This window comes from Diospyros lotus, chromosome 5 (genome assembly GCF_014633365.1).
Source record: "Diospyros lotus cultivar Yz01 chromosome 5, ASM1463336v1, whole genome shotgun sequence".
Taxonomy (NCBI): Eukaryota; Viridiplantae; Streptophyta; class Magnoliopsida; order Ericales; family Ebenaceae; genus Diospyros; species Diospyros lotus.
Window position 1 is genome coordinate 2,144,871 of NC_068342.1, and position 21,629 is coordinate 2,166,499.

General features: G+C 36.2%; 1 pseudogene; it reads left to right on the top strand.

Moving 5' to 3' along the window:
• LOC127801479 (cullin-1-like) overlaps nucleotides 1-19,085 on the top strand; it is a 34,559-nt pseudogene extending 15,474 nt beyond the window's left edge.
• Nucleotides 19,086-21,629: the final 2,544 nt, after the last annotated feature.

Genomic DNA, 21,629 nt, shown 5'->3' on the forward strand with positions numbered 1-21,629 from the left:
CAAAATTGTCTCTTCTCACCTTGAAAGAGTGAAGAGCTTGGTGCATTGAAAACATTTTTAAGTATTCCTCACCTTATTTTACACTTTATCACTTGTAGCCTGTCATCATTATAAGATTTGCCCAGATCATTGCATTTATCTTCATATTTAAATATTTAAAAGAAGTGCCATAAAGCACATCTGAGATAGCAGATTTTAATTCTTACGTTGAATAAACTTTCTGAAATATAATTATCTGGGTTTTCTTATTTTGCTAGTCGACTACCAATCAATGCAACATTCAACGTGACCCATTGACCCCCTTCCACCATAGCATATAGCCGTGGTTAACCTCGCAGAAAATATTAGAAATTAAATATAGCAAATAGGTATAACTTACAATTACATTTCCAGATAGTTATATGACATCCCATCTTCTTCCATGCGTGATCATAAACCACCTGTAAAAGACTCCTAGAGCATTCCTCTTCCGGCAGCTTTAGAAGCCGTGCGATTCGCGTGAATGCTGTAGCTTGGCGCCCGACCAATGAATCATCCTTTGTTTCAGGCTCTGTCTGCTGCTTCAAATGCTCTGGATGTGATAATGCGCACTGCATTGCCCATATGGCCAAAGGACTCGTGTAAAATAGGGACCTGTATTGGTCATCTTTGTTCCAGGCTTCTGGAGTCTGAAAAGAATATCTGTAAAAGGACATGTGTGCATCAACATACTAGCTTAGGCTCAATCTAAAACAACAGTACAGAAGTGTAACAGTTTTAGCTAACCATGATAAAAATTGAGATATTAACTAAGTCATTTCTGCAAAAAACCACCATTCTGAAACCAAATCAGGGCAGCCAGAGAAGTCAGGTTGGATCAACCTAGGAGGTTCAGTCAAACTTAAACCCTAACCGAGACATAAACTTAGTATACTTGAGAGTTTGAGTCAACCTAACCCCAATCAGATTAAGGTCTAATGAGTTGAAACATTGTCTGCGACATCTCATGTAGAAGGGATTTGAAATATAGGTCCATACCTGAATGAAGAGGTAATAGAAAACATTCAAACTTATATTCTACATATTTAGCTATAAAAGAGTATCAGAGCCGAACATAAGTCAAGGAAATTGGGGGGGCAAAAATCCAATGACTTCTTGTAGAGGAACCATCCATAGGGACCCCCTTAGCATATGGAAGCAAGCCTAACTTGAATTATCTATAACAACTATGTATGGTAACTGGAATATTTATGCTTTCTATAACCTGACTTAAACCAATGGACATAGACTCTGATCTAGCCAACTAGGTAGAGTGCTATCATTTGTATTGCATTCTCTTGAATTAGTTTTCTTCTTAAATTAAAAGCTTTGCGAAGTAAGCGATTTTGTAATTAAGATGGAATTAGTCTATGAAACTGAAGACAAACATGAAGTTATAATGATAATAGTAATAACAATAATAATAACAACAGAGATGCTTATGAATCAGGAAACTACACCCATATGAGAGCCGGCCTTACAGTGAAGCAAAATAGGCGGCTGCCTAAGGCCTCCAAATTAGGGAGGCCCCACAATTTTAAAACTTTATAATTTATATATTTTTTAATAATAAATATTTGATTAAAAAATTAAATATAAAATACTAAATTTTTATCTTCCCCATCCTCTTTCCAATAGGTTGACCATTTTAAGACTATTTTATCTCTCACTAAACCCATTTTTCCCTTCCCAATTAAACCCACTTTTCCCTCTCTCTCTCCAATCTGTATCTTCTTCACTCTTCAATTCATTGCCTTCTTCTCGGCGCCTCTCTCTTTATATCACGCGCGCTTCAAACTTCACTGGTTTAGTATCTGCTTCAGCATTTGTGCGATTCGCAGCCTCGCTTCAACCTTCAGGCTTCGGCAAACAACATCTCTGTTCAATACATTGACTAGATCGACAGACGAAGACTGGAGGAGATGGCACGCGTGAGAGAGAGAGAAGGTCGACAAGATGTGGTTGCCAGTGTGCGCACACGAGAGAGAGAGCCTGCGCCGCTGCCTCTGCTGACGCCAACCGCAGGCCATCAAAGTCGTCGGACTGCTGTTGCAAGCCCCTTCCCTTCCCTGCGACGGCCATAAATATGGGTAAGGGCCCCTAAACTAGTTACCGTCTAAGGCTTTAGAATCCCTTGAGCCAGCTCTTGCAACCCATGAGAATACGCTTGCATGAAAACCCTTTTAGTTTCACATAGACTTTGAATAATAGTATGAAGCATTTGAGATCAAGCAAGGAGTATTTGTTAATCAAGATAAGAGGGGAAAATAGTTAGATATGAAAAATATTCTGGATATTTGATTTTTTCAATATGTTTGTTAAATTTATCTGGTAATCATTGAAAAAGAAGTCATGTGACTTCTTATTTTGATTTTTCAAGATATACTTATCTCTCTCCTCTCAAGATAAGTATATCTTGGTCTTTATAAATAAGAAAAAAATAATATTTGTGTTCTCTAGTGCATTTTAAAAAATTTAATAGTTTGATAAAAATTTTGAAATGCTTTCTAACCTTATCTTGATTATTCCATATCTTGGTTTAGAAAATATTTCGATCTTATCTTTATACTATCTTATTTTCCTCATTTTAACAAACGCTACTAAGAAAATTATTTCTTTTGCAACAGACCATTGTCCAACCAACTGATCAGCTTGAATGGATAAACTTGAACTTCCGCCACTGTTATCGTAGTTGAAGTAAGAACCATTCCATAACTGATGATGTACTGTTTTTGCCTTCTGAAACTTAAACCAAAAGTAAGCCTCAGCGCCATTGTCACCAACTTCACGTGCCATAGCTGAGGCAGCCTGCAAGGCTGCTACCCACAGACCACCACAATAGCACTCACTCCAGAGACAGACCATGTATCATAGGCCTGATCAGGGAAGCCTTCATTTTCTATCATCCCATCGCCACCCTTATCAAACTGGTCCATAAAAGCCAATGCAATATAAACTGAGGGCCAAACGGCTCGAGCAAATTTCTTATCTCCTGTTGCAACTCATCCCTGTAAACTTGCAGTACGAATTTTGGATTCAAATCTTTCCATCGATCTGTATTGTAAAGGTTATATGCATTTACTTCGAACCATGGGTCATTGAGTCCAATAGTTCCCGCAGAATCACCATGAGTGCCATAAAATTTGGTGCAACGCCTGGAAACAAAAATGTATCAGCTAATCCTAATTCCTCTGAAATTAACCTGGCACATCTTTTACCAGGCAGTACCCACCTGTAATAAGTTCTTCCACTCATGAAGTTCGCCTCAGGGCAACCCCATGCCAATGAAAATGTTACAGCACGTACTGCATCTGATGGAATTGTCACAGATGCAGCAATGGCTGCTCCAATAGATGATCCCGATTCTGAAGGCATTGATGTTTCAGTAGAATCAAGGCTATCAAAGGAGCCATGCTGATGGGATATATGAGGAACAGTAAAATATCATACAATAATATATCACGTGATTAATAATTAAACAGAGAATGATTAATAATTAACATTTTTAGCAATAGTTATGACTCAAATCAGATATTCTTTAGTGATAAAAGACCCTTATAATCATGTTAAGAAAAAAGAGTTTGAATCGATTAGAATTGGACCAAACTAAAATTATTTGATCTGATTCTTTGAGATTTCTATAAAATTTAATCTCAGTTCAATTTCGTCTCGAACTAATTCAAATTAAATAAACATTCTTAATTTATGTCGATGATACAAAGGCTTACTAGAGACAGAAAAAGAGAAAAAATATAATGTCAGTTGCCTTTATATTTTCTTTCTGCAAGTATTCTATCAAAATTAATAATTTTATTACACGAAATGTATAATATGCTATTGTATTAGTTTTAATAATTATTATTATATTTATATTTATTAAATTTAACTAATAATTATTAAAAAGAAGTTACATAATTTTTTATTTTTAATTATTTAAATAAATCTATCTTAAATTTTATGAATAAAAAAAAAAGGACTTATCTCTTTCGATATATTTAAAAGAGTAATGTTATTCTTGAATAGCAGTGACATGGAAAGTTACATTGTGGGACAGCTGGCAGACACATCTCCCTCTCCCCCTCCCGTACAGCCGCCCAACTTCACCCATTTTCTCTCTCTCTCCCCCATAGCCGACCAAACTTCACCTTCTATCTCTCTCTCTCTCTCTCTTTCTCCCTCAGCCTTGAGGGAGGAATACGTCACCATTGTCGTCCATGGATGGCGCCACCGTCGTTGCCTGCAGTCTCTCCCGCCAACGCCGCGAGCACCGCCCGCCGTCATCCCTCCTTCCACCACTCGCACAGCCGTCGCCCCCACTACCAGCCACAGACCACACTGTCGCCCTCCCTACCCCGTCGTCGCCCGACCCGCCGGCCACAGAAACCCTCCACCGTCGCCTGCACCCACAGCCATCGCCCCGACTGCCGTTTGTCCTCCCCAACTGCTTAATAATTATATTTTGAAGGCAATAAATTTTGTTATTTTATCTAATCGTAATTTTGGAATGTTGAAATTTGCATTGTTTTAAAAATCGGACCGTACCGACCGATCGGACCGAAAAAACTGGGAACCGGTGACCTATTCAGTTTGGTTTAACATAAAAAATCAAATTTTCATCAACCTGGTCAAAATTGGTCAAAATCTAGTCGAACCGGTGAACCGGGAACCGGATTGACCCCGATTTTTTTCACCCTCACACTTATTTTTAAAATTTTGATTCTTAATTAATTTTTTAATAACATATATAACAATTATATATAAAATATTAATTATATATTAATTAATAATAATATTTCTATAATAATATATAGAATATTAGTATTTTAAATATATATATATTATTTAATTATAAAATATATATATAACATCATCCGATCGGACCACTCCGGTTTAATCGGTCAGACCAAATGACCCGTGACCCAATTAATAGGCCGGTTCGCTCTCCGGTCCGATTTTTAAAACATTGAAAATTTGAGGTTTTGCTATTTGTATGTTGTCTTCACTTCCGTTCACCTCATGTAAATTTCTTCACTTATGAAATTTTAACATTTGTTAAATTCGTTTTTTGGCTTCTGTGGTGACTCTTTGATAGAGTTAAAAATCAGTGTAAAATAAGATTGGGGCAAAACCCAATGGGTGTTGTTGCATTTAATTATGATTGTTGTTGCCTTCAAAACCCAACAGCAATATTATGATTGTTGTTGTTGCATTAAATTGTAAAATAAATGTAACAACGGCAAATGAAGTTTGGGTGGCTATGAGTGAAGTTTGGGCGGCTATGGGAGGGAGAGAGAGAGAGAGAGGGAGAGATATGGGTGGTGGCTATGGGTGAAGTTTGGGCGACTATGGGGGAGAGAGAGAGAGAGAGAGAGAGGGCGAGAATGGGTGAAGTTGGGCGGCTGTACGGGAGGGGGAGAGAGATAGAGAGGGAGAGATAGTGGAAGAGAGAGAGAGAGAGAGTGATGTGTCTGTCAGCTGTCGCACAGTGTAACTTTCCATGTCACTGCATTACTCTATTTAAAAACTTAACAAATAATTTGATAAAAATATTAAAATATTTTATAAATTTATTTTAATTATTTTATATCTTAATTTAAAAAATATAGACATTATATTAATATAATTTTATTTTATTTATTTTAATAAATATTATTTTATTATTTAATTTTTCTCGAAAACGAGGGAGATGTCTATATGAAAATACGAAAAATTTATAAAATTAAAAAAAAAAAAAAGTGAAAAGGGACTGGACGGGGAGACAATTGGGCGTTGCCAGCCCGAAGCACCCTTCCCTAGAGTTCCCTCTCTTTTTCGGCTGAACAGCCTCCTTCCCTTATAGGTGTCAAAAGGGCCGGTCGGGCCCGGCCCGAGCTGGCCCACAGACTTTTTAAATGGGCCGGGTTGGCCCTTTTACTAAAAGGGCCGGGCCGGGCCCGGGCCCTTTTGCCATGGATAGGGCCCGGCTCGGCCCACGGCCCCCCTACAAAAGGGTCGGACCCTTAGCCAACAGGGCTAGCAGGCTTGGCCCTTTTTTTTTTTTTTTTAAATATATTTTTTAAAAATAATACATATAATATATACATATATAAATATCAAAATAATACATATATAAAAATTAATTTTTTTCTTTTAAAAATATTTCTATCTTAATTATTAAGTTTTAAATATTATTTTATTATTTTATATTTCAAAATTCTATATGCCTTATAATTTTTCTTGTGAATTGATATGAAAAATAATGTACATATAAAAAGGAGAATGTTTATTTATAATTTAAATATATAAAAATTTTAACTTAAAAATTTTAAATAAATTGATGATTATTATTTATATATATTGTAAAATTAAATTTTTTAGTATCAAATATCAATAATTACTAAAGAATAACAAAATTAAAAAAAAAAATAAGTAAGGGCCTTATTGGCCCATAAGGGCCTCATGGGCCCGGCCCATAAGGGCCACTGGCCGGGCTGGGCCCTTAGACGGGTCGGGCCGTGGGCCCAATTTCTTTGCCCAGCCCGGCCCGGCCCTTTTGAACAGTACGGCCCTTTTGAATCTCTCCTCCGGACAAGACCACGATCTCTGTCTACCACCACTATCTCCAACGCCCTCTATCGTCCGATGCCACGAACAACCACCGTATAACCACCATCGCCACCTTCTCCATTCTGTCGCAAACGACCATTTGTCTCCGCCAGGTCTCCGCCGCGCCTGTTTTCCCCGGCGATTGACGGCATCTAAGGCTTTGGCCCCTTCGGTGAGGTTTCCGGCATTTCCGTTTCTGATATATACATACATATATATACACGTTTGGGGTAGGGATTTTCGAAAATAAAACGTAGATGTAGGAAGACCCAACCGTTGGATGTATTTGATTTTCGGATATGTGGATCACTGCACGAGGGGAGTCCGATGGTCGGAATCTGCCGTGTGGGTGGCCATTGATGCTTTCCAGAATCTGCAAAAGTTTCTAGAATTTGAGTTTCGTTTGCTGTTATTGCCTAAAATATCCTTGGTATAATGATCTTGTTAAAAGTTAAAAGAATATAAATGCAGTCATAGTTTATATCTATATATAATGCGTGCGCAAGCAAGAATAATGCACAAGCATATCTATATATAAATTGTGTGGGCAAAGGTGCGGACAATGTGTGTGTGTATATAAATTGAGTGTGTATATATGGTGTTGCATGATTGAAAATATGAGAAAAAATGAAAGGTATTTTGGTCTTAAAATAGGTTTGTTTTAAGTTATAGGATTCGTTTGCAAATTCTACCAAATCTGGTGGAATTTGCTTTGGCTTTGTTCAGTTTCATGGAATTCAATTATACACAAAACTTTTTAATTTTTTTTTTTTAATTCCAAACACAAAACTTTGGAATTGAAAATCAATTTCACAAAATTTTGTGGAATTCATTCATTCCAAACACAGCGTTAAGTTTATAAAATTGTGGAATTGTGCCTTTAAGGTTATGAAAATCTTGAAATTAACCCTTAACTTGCCACTTGAACTTATTGATTATATAGACAGATTTTTTAAGCAATCCGAATGTAATATATTACGAGTATATAATAAACATATTTTGAAGGGTAATCTTAATTTAGGAGTGACAAGCCTAAGTTAAGAGGGTAAGTTCCTAGTGTTTTAGATCCAAATGTTGTAGGATTTATTCAACCTAAACTAGCGTTAACAGTTCAATTGTACATGTGATCCTCGATTTTGGTGACCATAGGTTAATTGAGGATAAACCAATATGTATTAAGGATCTAGCTTAGGAAGGTTTAGCTACGTAGATTGTTCCACTTAAACAAATACTTCGGTCATGCTGTGGAAAATAATATTTCTCTCATAAATAAAAGTATATACTATAGTACTTGTTATTTGCATAATTGTTCTCTGACAACAAAACCAATGACTTTGATCATAAACTGTTTTAAATCCACTAGGAAAGAGAAAAAGAAAAGTATGTTAATGAGAATGAGTCTGATATCCGTGCATGATGTCCAAAATGTGTTATTTTAAAAGAAAATATGAATTTTGTGTTATTGGTAAAAGGGTTTTGGTAAAAATCAAGTTTGTCATGCATCGTGTTTTCTATGCACATATGAAACTAGTTAATGAGGACCCTGGATTCTTACAGCAAGGGTCTATGGGCCATGGTACCATGTATATGTTATCCATGAGAGGTTGCAGTGTTGTCTGAACTCATGTTATACTAGTTTAACATGTTTTTATAATTAGGGCACAGTTTAATAAACATGGATGTTCATCTGTTGCATGAACTATTTGTTTATTTGATTGTCTATTAAAAGAAAATCCGTTTACTTGTTTACAATCATGTGTCTCACTGTTCACATGCTAATATACTTTCTGAAACCTACATTAATTGATATGTTAAAGCATATATAAACTGTTATTATCTTTCACATGTTGCATGTGACATGAGATTTAATGTCTTCTCCTAGTGGTCACAGTATGTTTTTGTTACTTGTGGAACCATTTTGAACTCACCCTGTTGATGTCAACACTTTTTCAGGTTTTGGCTTAGTGAAGCCATGTATATCCCTTTCTTAGACATGCTCCATGTGGATGCACTGACACTTAAAGAGTCTAAATCTTGAGTTTAGTATTTTTTTTGTCTTATCACTATATGAAGTTTTGTTGAGAAAATTGTAAATTAACACCTTTGAGGTTTAGTGAAATTGCCAGAAATCCCCTAACGTTTGAGAAATGGCACTAACCACCCTTCTTGTTAAAGAAAAACCTAAATATCCGTTTTACGTTTATTCTTTCTCATTTTCTTCTCTTTCTCACTCTTCTCCTCTAATTTAAAAAAAGAAAAATAAAAAAAACTAGCAAGTGACTGATGCCAACTGTCGGAGGCCATTTGAAGAGAGAGCCCATAAAGAAAGAGAGAAGGATAGAGAATGAACCCAAACTAGGCCTGGGTTCATCTGCGATGAGGCCAGATTCATCGCATAGAGAGAGAGAGAGAGAGATGATGACGACGACGATGAACCCAGATGGTTTGTGCAGAGAGAGAGACAGAGAAAGAGAGTGTGAAACCCTTCATTTATGAACCCCGATCTGGGTTTAAAGAAGAGAGAGCAGATGCCAATACCGTTGTTGTCGCTGCTGCCCTCGTGAACAACCTCTTTGTTGTCGCTGTTTGCTATTCGTTGTTGTTCGTTAGCTGCAAATAGAGGGATAGAACAACATGGGTGATAGAAAAAAGAAAGAAAAAAAATAAAGAAACAAGAATGTGAAAAGAAGAGAATGAGTTTAAATATAAGGGTATTTTAGTCTTTTAATAAAATTTAATAGTGGGTAACTAATGGTAAGGGGGAAATTGCAACATAACATTAAGCCTTGGGGTACTCTTTGTATTTTCTCAAACGTCAGGGGTACTTTTTGCAATTACGCTAAACCTCAAGGGTACTGCATGTAATTTCCCCATTTTTGTTTCAATTAGAAGAAATGAATTTAATTGTAATTTTGTTATTAGATATTGGACATAAGTGAGACAAATTTTATTTGGTAATGTGATTGAGTAACTTTGTATAGGCGGCTTGTTGCTGTCAAAGGTTAGGGTCATCTTGCCATTGGGATCAATGCCAGTCACGGTCCTAATTTTTGGGTCATGACATTGACAACCCCTTTTACCTTTTGGGCTTCCCATGGCACTGTTTTGATTTTTTCAACTCTGATTATTGTTATAACTTATAATACGTGTGTATATATAACACATACAAAATATAAATTGTTATAAATAATTGATTTTTATGTTAGTTTGTATATTCCAAGTTCCTATACCTTATTGGCAGTTAAGGTATGATGTCATTTCTTGTCACCTCAACTTCTCTTTTCTTCGGTTCAATTTTGATCAACAAACATAGGAAAATTTTTACCCAACAAGACACAGAAGTGCTACATGTTGGCATATTCTGATGTCTTAGCAGTGGATCAAATTTTTCATTTTTTTTTCTCTATCTGTAGCCGCCTTTAATTTCTTTTATCACCCCCTAATGTGGATCTGCACAACCTTGGCCAAACCTTTCATTCTTAAAATTTCAATTATTAAATCTGTTATGCCCATTTTTATACTATCTAATATGATTAAAGATTTGTTTGTTCTTACAAAGTCATAGCATCATCGTCTTAAAAAATTCTCAAAGTCAAAATCCCAATATGTGCATCATATTCCCACTCTCTGTCCCCAATTTGACCACCAGCCATAAAAACACTTTTATTGGTATGATTGCATTTGTCCACAATTTTTTTCAAACCCCGGGGCACATAAGCTGTAAAACATTTAGTGTCCATTCCCCTAAAAATAATTTCACTAATAATTTACCTTGTTTTCTTTTAACCTTTACTTTGTTGTTTGAAATATTTTCTACACTTTTTACGACTCCATTAATTATTTCGCTTTTCTTGAATGCCAGCGTTTATATCTTATCTTCTTGTTAATTTTTTCCAACATATTCTATAAACCTGTTCAGTTCTTATGAACATACATATTCATTCTTCTAACCCTCAATCTTTACAGCTACCCTTCATTTGCCTAATAACATTTCCATGTGCCAAGTTCCTATGTAAATCTTGCTCTTGGAATTAGCTTCTTTATCTGCATTCCTTTATAGAAGTGTGGTATATTTTACCGTTCCGGGTAACTATTAAGTGCCCTTAGCAGTTTTGGCTCTTATATAACCATTGGTAGAGATCTTTTTGTTTCTTTGTGGTTGTAACAACAGCTCCAGGCTGTGGAAACGAAGAAACAGTATGGGGAATTTTCTTGTCCAGTATTTCCAATCCGAGCTGAAATAGGAAACCTACAAGCACCACCATGCCCGGTGTTGGTTGCACATCAGTAGGGTCAAAATTTCATTCATTATTGCCAAACAGGATCCGACGTAACATAGGTCTACCAAATACTCGAGTAATTCTAATAGCAATTATGAATTTCTAAAGGGGAAAAGAAAAGATGTGAAAATAATAGGAACTGTAAAATGTGCACGTGTTTCTCATTTGTCTAGAATTCATGATGCTTTGATCCGATGAGTTCTATGCTGGTTGTCAATTTCCTAACACAACCTTTTTCCTTTATTTGGACTTGGGACCAGCTGTAAATAAGAGGGACAATGCTTTAAACGGTAAAAGTGTTGAGGGAATTCCTTAATCCATAGACAGTTAAAAATTGTGCACATGTAGATAACTGTATTTTACTTTCTAGTCAATGGAAAAATCCTAGTTCCAAACATAGCATTAAATGGTGGGCATGAGTTGTATGTTAGGCCTCAATTTACCATTTGAATATAAACCACTTTCTCAACAAATACCTTTAGGATGAGACATGTATCCCTGAGTCCATTCCATATCGGTTCTTCATTTGAAGTAAAAAGAAAGAATATTTCTCTTGCTTTCTATCTAGAAGTGACGTTCATGTTATGATCTATTATATTGTGTTCTTTCATGGGGAAATAACGATGCAATTACTTCATTTGCAGATTTAAGATTAGGGGTCAGTCTGTCTAAATTTTGACAATGAATGAGCGAAGGACTATTATACTCGACGAAGGATGGGAAATTTTGCAGGAGGGGATTACAAAGTTGACAAGAATTCTAGAAGGATTGCCTACATTAGAGTTCAGCTTCAAGGAGTACATGATTATCTATGAGTATGCTTATCTTCATTTTTTTTAGTGTTCACTTATTGTTATTCCTATGATTATGAAAGAAAAGAGAGAGTATAAAGAAGGAAAGAGGGTGAGCCTTGGTAGCAATGCTAAGATTTCTCCTCTGTGACTGGAAGGTCACAGGTTCCAGTGTTTGGAACAACTTATTTACTAAGCAAGAGTCAGGCTACATACAAGAACAACTCTCCCCAACCCCTGCAAAGAGGGGAGCCTTGTGCATTGGGGAAGAGCTCTCTCTCTTGTGTTGAACTGAGTATTTCTCTTTCGTTTTTTCTAGTGCTGTATACAATATGTGCACGCAAAACCCTCCTCATGATTATTCTCAAGTACTCTACAACAAACATAGAGAGGTTTTCGAAGAGTACATCAGTTCAATGTTGAGGAAATCAGTGGATTTTTGCTTCATGTTTATTTTCTGCTATTAGTTGTATGAATATTCCCTTGTTGTAATGATTAATTCTTGCCTGTTTCTTGGCATGGATTAAAGTCTAAGCAGATTAGTCGTGTGGCCACAATTTTCTTTACTTGGATTTTCTTTTGCAAGTTGTGTCACACATTTTGAATTCAAAAAGGCCTGCAAATCACTTGTCCTAATTTCCAGGTCACCATTTGTGGTTGATCGTGGCTGTACCGTTTATGATTAGAATGCCTCTGTGTATATCCAGTTTCGCTTACAGATTGCAACTTTAGATTATAGTTAGAGTTCCCCTCTTCTTCCTTCTGTTTTTTAAATTACATGTATTATCTATAATTTTAATCATTCTGGCATGCAAAATTGGAAGTGGAAGCTGAAGTTTTCTATAATTTGATTTGACGGGAGTGGCCTTTTGTACATTGGATCATTAGAATATAAGGGATTTCTAAATGATTTTTTTTTTAACAACTGAGTTTTCCAGAACATCACTTGTTATATTACTGATAAAAAACGTTAAGTGCATGCATAAGTGTATTAAAGTTTCAGTTTACTTAAACATTTACTTAGCCAAAAAAAAAAAAAGTTTCAACTTGGAATTGATAAATTGCCTAAATTCATTCTTTTAAACCACATTTTGAAATGAATTCTTGTTGTTGCTAGGGCATTAATTTTTTCTGGTAACACTGTAATGCAGGAGACCTCATTCCTGAAAATTATATATCTTCACAATTAGGAGTTGATATGGGAAATTCCTGCCACAGTGCCACTTATGTGAAAAAAATATAAAAATAAAAATCCACTTAATCATTGATTTTTGAGAAAAAAAAAATATGCTGTTTTAGCTTATTTTCTCTATGTACTTTTTAGAATTTATCAGAGTTTAAATGTTGCTCCAGTTCGGTGCGCATCTTGTAAGCTTATGGAGGAAAAAATATTGTAGTTCCTTTTACTGAACTGCATTTTGCTTTCTTCATTTAGGTATTGCCATCATTACATGACAAACACGATGAGGATATGTTGAGGGAACTCGTAAAAAGATGGAAGAATAATAAAGTCATGGCCAAATGGATGTCACATTTCTTCCGTTATCTTGATCGCTATTTTATTCCTAATAGGAGCCTTCCTTCACTCACCAAAGTTGGATTAACTTCCTTCCGTGATCTGGTTTGTCAGTAGTTTTTTTTAGTGTTACTTATGATCTCAAACTGTGACATCTTCGGTTTATTAAGGAAGTTAATACTGTTCTAATATGGTTCTTGTTTTCATATCTGATATTCATTTTTGCACAAGGAGTTCTTTTATTTTAATTCCAGGTTTACCAAGAACTGAATGGTAGAGTCGGAGACATCGTTCTCAAACTTGTAAGTTTCTTGCTTTGAGAATGGAGCATATTTCTTTTCCTTGTACATGAGGTCATTTATCAATACTTTTGGTCCAGATCTACCGAGAAAGGGAGGGAGACCAAATTGAGACGGCCTTACTTCAGAGTGTTCTAGAGATGCTTGTTCAAATTGGTATGGGAATGATGGATTGTTATGAAAATGACTTTGAAGATTACATGCTTAAAGAATCTTCGGCTTATTATTCTCAAAAAGCATCAAACTGGATTGCTGAAGATTCTTGTCCTGTTTACATGCGGAAGGTGAACAGTTGTTTTACTACATGTTAGGTTATTGTGGTGTGATTCTATGTCCAATTAGATGGAACTAATACTAAGATGGAAAGAATAGGTTGAGGAATGCTTGAAAAAGGAGAGGGATAGAGTGTCCCAGTATCTACTATCATGCACTGAACAAAAGCTTGTGGAGGTAGATTTTTCTGATTTATTAATGATTAGATGGTAGATCTTTTCATGTAATCTAGTTCATTTGGTGACTTCATTTGATAGTTGATCTTGTTTTGAGTGGTGCTAACATTCATTTGGTTGTCTCTAGCCCCAAGCAAATGTATTGTCTACTGTCAGATCACTAATATTATTAATGGTTGCATAAATTCCATACTAGGGCTGCCCTTTTATTTTCTTGCTCCCTTTCACAGTATGCAATGGTGGTAGACAAGAGTAAACCTAGACAAGTAGGTGGAATGATGGGAACTATCTGTATGGAAACACTAAGCAGATTGGAAGATAGATAAACTTGGGAATCATGTTATGTTATATGTGGAAGTCAAAGTTTGTATGTAGTTGCTTGTTGATGCAAAAATAAATCTTTTTTGTTTTGGTATTTAAATGTTCAATTTTTTAATAATAAGTTTCGTACAAGGATAGATTAATTTTATGTATTTTGGTGATTTACAAAAAATACAATTTGAATCATACTGTTCAGTTTCTAGATGGCTACATACTATTGTTATCCATTCAGTTAGAGTTAAAAAATGGAAGTCTGACCTAGACAAGTATCTTGGAGCCCTGGTAGATTCATAGCCTACTCACGTTGTTAATATATAGAGGACATATTAAACTGAAGGAGTCTTTCTACAGTTTGTGTCAGTTGTGATTTTGACTGCTAATCAATCGATATATTTTTCAAAGCAAACATATATGGTTCTGAAACTCTTTACAGTCTTACAATTTCAAATTTCCTTTTGGACGGAAAACTAAGATATATGAAATATTCCGTTGTAGAATCTTGATTGTGATGGATCTTTGAATCAGTGCCGCCACCCATCTTTGTGTTTCTCCTTCTACTTGTTGATATGTTTTCAATTTGGTTACTGTTGAAAAGGGCATCTCTTTTCTCTCTGTAGAAAGTACAAAAAGAGTTGTTGGTAGTACACGGATGCCAGTTGCTTGAAAAGGAGCACTCTGGATGCCAAGCATTGCTTAAAGACAATAAGGTATCACGTGGCGTTACGTTATAGAGAAATATTAATGCAAGTATCAACAAAAAAAAATCATACATGGTGAATGACATCTCATTTTGTTTCTTGTCTTAGGTGGATGATCTATCTACAATGTACCAGCTATTCTCTAAAATTCCTAACGGCTTGCATCTGGTAGCTAATATATTTAAATAGGTAGTGCCTTTTAGGTCTTCTATTTAATTTTCATTTTTGACATTGTAAAAAGTAGCCTCCTGACATGATAGTTTTCCTTTTACTGAACACTGTGAGGGTTTACTTCTGCAGCATGTTACTGCTAAAGTTACAGGCATGGTTCAACAGGTTGATGATGCAGCAATTAACAAAGTCAGTATTTTGTTCCACCTGGCTCCTATCAGTATCAATGCCATTTTTCTTATTTTTTGTCCTGTGAAACAGAGGTTGCTTCTCATACATGTTGGCAATTGAGTGCACAGGTAAATAGCGTATCTTATTTCTCTATTAGTTTAAAATACATCTGCAATTTATTGAAGACAAAATGGATTTGTTTTTATATATCAATATTTATCCCCCAAAAAATGGATTTGTTTTTATACATCAGTTATTTATCTCCAAAAAAATGGACATCACAAATTCTTGCACGTATGCAGGCATGGTGATGTTCTAAAGGAATGGAAATTAGGTTGTCCAAAAGGGGGCATAGATAGGTCAAACAAGGGAGATTAGGAGCTTGTTCAATAGCGTCCCAAACAAGTCTGATAGGGGATGATGGATTTATGTTAGATCCGTTAGTTAAATTTATAATAGTGGTTGTAGTTCACGTTCATTAGATAAATTTATGTCAGATTTATGTATTTAATTAATTGCCCGATAGAGAGCAGGGCTGATGAGTTTGTCACTCATGGTAAGGGAGATGGCTGGTCAATAGAGTAGGGGAGGGGAGGGGTGGAAAGGAGAATGAAATAGAAATTGTGGAAACGCATTGTTGGTGTTCCCTTAAAGTTTTCAATTTTTTTTCTTATTTTGAAAATGAAAGTAAGGAACTGATAGGAACCCAAAGAAATAATTCATTGAAACTGAATTCAAATTCCCACTTTAGTTCGATTGCAAGAAAAAACTGGGCGTTCATGAAGCCCTTAACTTTCCCTAAAACTCAATACAAGAATAATGTCTACCTCTCCCAACTTCTTCCCCCTCTACATATTCTTCCCTCCCTCCCTCCTCCTCAACAGAAATCTGTTACGCACTTGCTGGGTTGTTACACGACCCAACGATTTCCCTTCTCTACCCCTACACACATGGCTGGCATAACAACCAGCCATCCAATTTACACCCTTGCCCTTTGTCTTTGATAAGTCAAGTGCCTATCATTACTTCCCCTCCAACTTTCACCTTGTCCTCAAGGTGGAAAAATGGAAACTGCTGCTAGATCAAACGGTAAGGTTCTCAAGTAACTTTCAATGGGGGTAGCCCATTTCCATTGTATGAGCACTTCGAACCCTCGTAAGTTCTTTCCGGACCCTTGTCGTACTCCCAGCACCTTGACTTTGTCAGTTGTTTCAAGGCTTGCCAATTCTCAACCTCATCATGAAGTTCGTCCAAATTTCCATAATTATTTAAGATTTTTGAGTTTATACCATTTGGCTCCACAACAGAATGCAATTTGAGCCCTTGACTTCTAGAAACATGCTGCCCTACCACCATCATGACCTGCTTGGACGAGGCACCCACCCCCTCATGATGGTGAGAATACATGGGGGGGCCTTTTATTATCAACCAACCCCATGTGCAATCTTTGAGAAACTGGGTTAAGAATCAAACCAGCTTCCCAGACAACGTGGACCGTTGATGGCGCTCTATTCATCGGTAAGATACTCTCATTGGATGTCACCGAATTGACAGTCCTGTGCATTTTAAACGGACCAATTGTCAGCTGCCCTTCTGCCTCATTGGTGAACTTCCCAACACCATCGTTGTCGGCAGCCATTCTGCCTCGTGACACCATGTTTTGCTCAATCGCCAATCCCCCTTCAGTATGCCAAGGGACCCTACATCGTGCATAGTGGATAACATCAAAGACTTTGCCCGAAAATAGAAGTCTCTTAGTGCCCATTACTGTTGATATAACGGGCATTCCCACTTCAATCCGATTACAAGAAAAAAACTGGGCGTTCGAGAGGCCATTAACTCTCCCTCATACTCAATACAAGAATAATGTCTACCTCTCCCAACTTCTTCCCCCTCTACATATTCTCCCCTCCCTCCTCCTCAACAGAAATCTGTTACGCACTTGCTGGGTTGTTACACAACCCAGCAATTTCCCTTCTCTACCCTTATGCACATGGCTGACTGTTATGCCAACCATCCAATTTACACCCTTGCCCCTTGCCTTTGATAAGTCAAGTGCCTATCAGGAACCAAATGCCATTTTCTGTTTTTGTTTTTTTGAAATTTTGAAAATAAAAACTAAAAATTGAAAATAGAATTGCAACTAAAAGATGCTAAACTATTAACCTTCTAAAGCCTTTTTAGTCATCTCTGCCTCAGTATGTTTTTGCAGCCCTCCACCCAGCACCACCCTCCATCTTACAGTACCCCTCCCCCCCCCCCCAACAAAAAAAAAAAAGAAAAAGAAAAAAAGAAAGAAAGAAGAAGATGGAGAAAAAAACAAAGACAGAGAAAATAGGAAACAGAGTACAATGGTGGAATTTGGTTGTATATTTATTAATTACCAATAAATAACTGCCATTGTCCTTAAAAATCTTGAGGATTTATGGTTCATTATAGATAACATTGTCAAGTGCTAACAACTAATTCTCCACCGGCGGAGAGTACTTTTGGCTTACAGGAGTAGGTCGTTCTCTCATACCTTATGGATTCAGCATCCGATGTAGTTGCAGTTAGATGTATAGAAATTGATGCAATCAGTCTCTTGATCAGGTTTTTGTTAAAAAAGTTGTTGAGGTGCATGATAAACACATGACAATTGTGAATGATGGATTTGCAAATGACTCGCTTTTTCACAAGGTTAGTTTGAAAATGCTTGATGGTTTGGGTTTGTTGTTTCACCAAAAATTCATTTTGTTGGTTCTTCCCATAGGCCAGGAAAGAGGCTTTCAAGGATTTCTACAATGAATAAGTTTTTGGCTGCTCAAGTGCAGAGCTATTGACTTTATTCTGTGATAATTTTCTCAAGAAAAGCAGTACAAGAAAACTGATTGACGAAGTCGTTGAGGACACACTTGATAAGGTAGCTTACTGTAATTTGAATATTTGTACCCTGCATGAAAAACACGTTATATACTAGAATCATAGTTGATGTAATATAGAGTGAAGTCACTTCTAATAACTGCTACCTAACAGATTTGAGCTTCAACTCACCTTGTGGCTGCATTAGCCATTTTTGAATGATCTTTATAGAGTATAGCATGTCATAGACTGATGTGAGAGGGTTGAATCTGTTCTGAAATAATAAGTTTTTCTATGACTGTGGAGTGCATTGCGGACTTGCATAAGTACGGTGGAAGGTAACACCATGTGTCACATTAATGTTGTATGGATTGGTTCATACATAATCATGAATTTGCTGAGAGGAGTCCTCTGCATATTTATGTTATATTACAATAGTAAATTGGCTGCTCTTTGCTCTCATTCTTCAAATTATAGATCAGATCCCAATTCTCCATCCTCTATGGCTCTGCCATGGAGTAGCAATTTTTATTTCCTCAGTGATTTTCTTGACCTGTGGATTTGGTTCCTGCAAGTGGTAAACTTGCTTGCTTGTTTTTCTGATGAAGACCTTTATGATGAATTCTACAGGTTAGTTGTTTGCTATTATTTGTTTCATTTTTTTTTTTCTAGTAAGGATTTTTCTTTTTTATTGTCATTCTTCAAGGAGGTAATCTAGTTGTGATTATTTATTTATTGTTGTCTTTGACTCCTGGAAGGAGAAAACTTTCTTATCGCTTTTTTTTTTTACAAGAATGCTAATGATGATCAGGAAAGATACATCCTAACAAAGCTGAAGCAGCAATTTGATGCACATTTCACATCAAAGATGGAGGGAATGGTGAATGCAAATGCTCAAACATAATGTATCTTTCCTTTGCATGTAGTTGGTGCTTCAATATCCTATTGAATCTTTTTTTTTTTTTTTTCCAGTTTAGGGATTTAACATTATTAAGTGAATGCAACAATTATTTGAGGATTATCTTGACAATGACGTGAAGGCAAATTTGGGGATTCGTTTGACTGTTAACATACTTACTCCTGCATTCTGGCCTAGCTATGAACGCTTTGATCTCAATCTCCCTTCAAAGATGGTAGGGTTCACTATTTCTATATTCCTCTGAAAGCTGAAATATCACCATTCTTATTATGATAAGGGTTATCTACTTCTTCCTTGCTCTCTCACCAGGCGAAGTGTGTCGAGATTTTTGAGCAATTCTATTCAATAAAAGAAAAACATAGAAAACTCAAATGGATTTACTCATTGGGTATATCTCTGCACGGTAAAGAGTTGTTTTGATTAAAAAACTAAGAAGCTGATTGTCGGAACTTATCATGTAAGTTCTTTTAAACCATCCTCCAATTGGTGCAACAAAGAAATTAGAAGTTAACTTTTCTTGGTTTTCAGGCTGCAACTCTTTTGCTCTTTAATTCTTCAGACAAATTGAGTTATTCAGAATTCAAGACCAAATTAAATTTGGCCGATGCTGATCTGGTCAAATTGCTTCAGTCTCTGTCATGTGCTAAATACAGAATTCTTAAGAAGGAGCCAAACATTGGAACTATCACTCCGAATGATACTTTCGTGTTTAACTTCGAGTTTGTTGCTAGAATGAGTAAGATGAAGGTAATATATGATCACCTATTTACTTTTACCTCACTGCCTAAATAAATTATAGTATAAGCTATACATCTTAGAACAGGAAAATAAGAAACCCTTAAATCCAATATCTCTCACAATTTTGGATTTATCAGATCCTCAATCCGAATCTTGATTGTCTTGATGTCAGGCTGCAGAAGCACACAATTTTTAAGGGATAAATTTATCTAACCTCAGACGAAGTTCACTAATATCATCAGAATAATAAGACATTGACAACCTTCTAGCAACCAATATAAACTAAAAACTTGCACCAGAAACAAGTCTTAATTTCAACAGAAGGTTAGGATCTTTATGCATGCATGCACACATGAATATATAGATAAAACTGGTTTTGGGGCTAGCCTATCACTATTTATGTTCATTTTTAGGGGCAGACATAATAGGCGACACATTTGCTTCCCATAGGTTGCATACATGTGACCTGGACCCACAAAGATAAATTTCAGGTTGTATTTCACATCAATATGGATATTTCATACCTTATGCCGCTTAATTGCTCAACACATTCCCTAAGTAAAAGTTCATGACCCAAAACCCTGCGAATTTTCATTATGTGCATAATTGCGGCATCAATAGCATAACGTCTATCCTTTTCATCTATTTTAGCCACACATTCGTTGATGGGTTGGAGAAGAATCTGATTTAGAAAAAAGAAAAGTAAACTCCAAGCTAGGGACAGGGGAGGAGTATGGGCAAGAGGAAATTATATAAAGAGAGTGGGTGAGCATATCTTACTCATTCTAGCAACAAACTCGGAGTTAAACACGAAAGTATCATTCAGAGTGACAATTCTAGTGTTTGGCTCCTTCCTAAGAATTCTGTATTTAGCGCATGATAGAGACTGAAGCAGGTTGACCAGATGAGCATCGGCCAAATTTAATTTGGTCTTGAATTCTGAATATTTCAATATGTCTGAAGAATTAAAGAGCAAAAGAGCTGCAGACTGAAAACTAAGAAAAGTTACTTCCAATTTCTTTGTTGCATCAATTGGAGGATGGTTTAAAAGAACTTACCTGATCAGTTCCGACAATCAGCTCCTTAGTTTCTGAATCAAAATAACTCTTTACCGTGCAGGTACCCGAGTAAATCCATTTGAGTTTTCTATGTTTATCTTTTGTTGAATAGAATTGCTCAAAAATCTCGACACACTTTGCCTAGTGAGAGGAGCAGGGAGGAAGTAGATAACCCTTATCATAATAAGAATAATGATATTTCAGCTTTTAGAGGAATACAAAAATAGTGAACCCTACCATCTCTGAAGGGAGATTGAGATCAGAGCGTTTATAGCTAGGTCAGGATGCTGGAGTAAGTATGTCAACAGTCAAACGAATCCCCAAATTTGCCTTCAGGTCATTGTTAGGATAATCCTCAAAATAATTGTTGCATTCACTTGATAATGTTAAATCCCTAAATTGGAAAAAGAAAATATTCAATAGGGTATTGAAGCACCAACTACATGCGAAGGAAAGATATATTATGGTTGAGCATTTGCATTCACCATCCCCTCCATATTTGATGTGAAATGTGCACCAAATTGCTGATTCAGCTTTGTTAGGATGTATCTTTTGTGATCATCATTAGCATTCATGTCAAAAAGAAGGCGATAAGAAAGTTTTCTCCTTCCAGCAGTCAAAGACAACAATAAATAAATAATCACAACTAGATTACCTCCTTGAAGAATGACAATAAAAAAGAAAACTCCTTACTAGAAAAAAAAAATAAAATAGATAATAGCAGACAACTAACCTGCAGAATTCATCAAAAAAGTCTATCAGAAAACAAGCAAG